Source organism: Pristiophorus japonicus, chromosome 12 (assembly GCF_044704955.1).
Source record: "Pristiophorus japonicus isolate sPriJap1 chromosome 12, sPriJap1.hap1, whole genome shotgun sequence".
Classification (NCBI taxonomy): Eukaryota; Metazoa; Chordata; class Chondrichthyes; family Pristiophoridae; genus Pristiophorus; species Pristiophorus japonicus.
Genome location: NC_091988.1, coordinates 96,482,336 through 96,485,282, shown reverse-complemented (window position 1 = coordinate 96,485,282; position 2,947 = coordinate 96,482,336).

The window sequence follows — 2,947 nt, the reverse complement described above, 5'->3', positions numbered from 1 at the left end:
TTGATAATTTAGTTTTTCTTTGCTTTCCTAATTTTTTCTTCTTTCCTAACCTTTTCTGATTATCTTTTGTCATCCTCTCCTTTGCTGTCTATATACTTCAATGTTGTCCTTATTCCTTTATTCATCCATGGTATGTCGTTTCTGGCGAGTTTGTTCTTGGTCTTTAGTAGTATATATTCTCGTGGACCTTATTGATCACCGTTGTAAATGTTTCCCACTGCTGCTCTGTTTCTTTGTTTGCCAGTAATTGTTTTCAGTTTATTTTCTCTAGTTCCACTTTCATCCCTTAAAATCAACTTTTTTCCAAGTTATTAATCTAGTCTTTGTCTTACTTGTGTCCTTCTATAAACATAACATAAGAATTAGGAGCAGGGGAAGGCCATACGGCCCCTTGAGCCTGCTCCACCATTTAATACGATCATGGCTGATCTGATCATGGACTCAGGTCCACTTCCCTGCCCGCTCTCCATAACCCCTTATTACCGTTTTGTTCAAGAAACTGTCTATTTCTGACTTAAATTTATTCAATGTCCCAGCTTCCACGAAGAAATTTCTCCTCATCTTAGTTTTCAATGGGCAGCCCCTTATTCTAAGATTATGCCCTCTAGTTCTAGTCTCCCCTATCAGCGGAAACATCCACTCTGCATCCACCTTGTCAAGCCCCCTCATAATCTTATACGTTTCGATAAGATCACCTCTCATTCTTCTGAATTCCAATGAGTAGAGGCCCAACCTACTCAATCTTTCCTCATAAGTTTACCCCCTCATCTCTGGAATCAACCTTGTGAACCTTCTCTGAACTGCCTCCAAAGCAAGTATATCCTTTCGTAACTAAAATTGTACGCAATGTTCCAGGTGTGGCCTCACCAATACCCTGTACAACTGTAGCAAGACTTCCCTGCTTTTATACTCCATCCCCTTTGCAATAAGGGCCAAGATTCCATTGGCCTTCCTGATCACTTACTGTATCTGCATACAAACCTTTTGTGTTTCATGCACAAGTACCCCCAGGTCCCGCTATACTGCAGCACTTTGCAATCTTTCTCCATTTAAATAATAACATGCTCTTTGATTTTTTTCTGCCAAAGTGCATGACCTCACAATTTACAGCATTATACTCCATTTGCCAAATTTTTGCCCACTCACTTAGCCTGTCTACGTCCTCCTCACACATTGCTTTTCTTCCCATCTTTGTATCGTCGGCAAACTTGGCTACGTTACACTCAGTTCCTTCTTCCAAGTCGTTAATATAGATTGTAAATAGTTGGGGTCCCAGCACTGATCCCTGTTGCATCCCACTGGTTACTGATTGCTAACCCGAAATGAACCAGTTCTCCCTACTCTCTGTTTTCTTTGCGTTAGCCAATCCTCTATCCATGTTAATATATTACCCCCAACCCCGTGATCTTTTATCTTGTGCAGTTATCTTTTATGTGGCAACTTGTCAAATGCCTTCTGGAAGTCGAAATATACTACATCTCAATCCTTCCTTCTCAATCTTCATCTTATTATGTTGTAGTTGCTATTTCCTAGATGTTTCCCTCTGCTTACTTCTCTTATCTGTTCTGGTTCATTTCCCATTACTCGATCCAGCAATGGCCCCTCTCTTGTTGGGCTTCTATATACAGTCCACAAATTAAAATGAAAGCTGACCCACCTCCATCACAAAAAGAATCAGGGGAAATGTCCAAGGGAGAAGACTATCAGACGTGAGTGTTTTACATTCTAAAGACGAAGCTAATAAATGTTGCCTCTGTGAAACACAGAGAATGTAACTCTTTGAACAAAAAAATGATTTACAATTTGCATTGAAGGCAAGAGTGGTGGTAGCGTTATGCCTCCCTCCAAAGTCACATATATTCGTTAGATGCAGTGTAGGGTTACTCACGCATTCACTCTTTTGCTCATTCTTTGCGAGTTTTTCTGTTCTATTGGTTACTTTTCCTTCTATTTTATTTTGCACACCACTATGCAGCTGCTAAGAGCCCCAGTCTCCCAGGACTGTACAGCACTATTAAAGAGGCACATTTTCACTTCATCATTACATTTGGTTTTTTACAGAAACAGGAAATCTGGCTCCAGATTTTGGGTCCAACTAATCTGAAAAACTTGCAAAGCTTAATAATGGCTCTTTCTACTACAACATGTTTACAATAACAGTGCATTACGTTTATTAACTTTGTACATATAAAATGCAAGTGAAGTTAATACAGTAACAGTTTGAAATGAGCTCAAATAGCAGAAAACTAGCTCCCATTTCACTTCAATGTTCAGTTGGGGCATCAAGTACTTTTCATGTCGACCTGCATGCAGTCACAAACCAGGTGCTCTGAATCCTCCCATCTCCCAGCAGGAACAGTCCTACAAGATGTGCCAATCAGGTGTAGGATAGCAGGTTGACATCGTAGGAACCATCCACCTGTGGGCAGGACATAGGAAATGCCTGGTGAGACTGACTCCTTCATATTCTGAATGCATTTCAATTCATTGCCTTTTTTCTCTTTCAACAATCCTTCCTTCTCTCCTGAACTACAGTTCTACAGGTGTGAATCATCTTCCTGTACTTTGCCCGTGGCATTCTTCATGTACGAGTCTGGACAGTGAGCGTGGCAAGCTGGTGACATGTAGAGGCTATCGTAGCATATTCCAATCCTGTCTTCCGCTGACATCCACACACAAGGTGTCCAAAATTGCCCTGCGCCCCGATTGGTCAGGGTAACCTCCTGGGGCTGGGACTTCCTGCACCCGTTGCAGATGTCTCGCCCTTGCTGCTTACTTGAATTCAGTGCTCCTCAAAGTGGAGCGCAATCTCACGTGCTCCAGTTCCTTTAGGGACGGGTCCCGGACCACTACTGGGCCGAGTACTGCAGCGCTACGCAGATGCTCCGTGTAGTGGGCACGCTTCAACGCCCCTCCCCTTCACAGTGGGCAGTCTGCAAGGCCACTA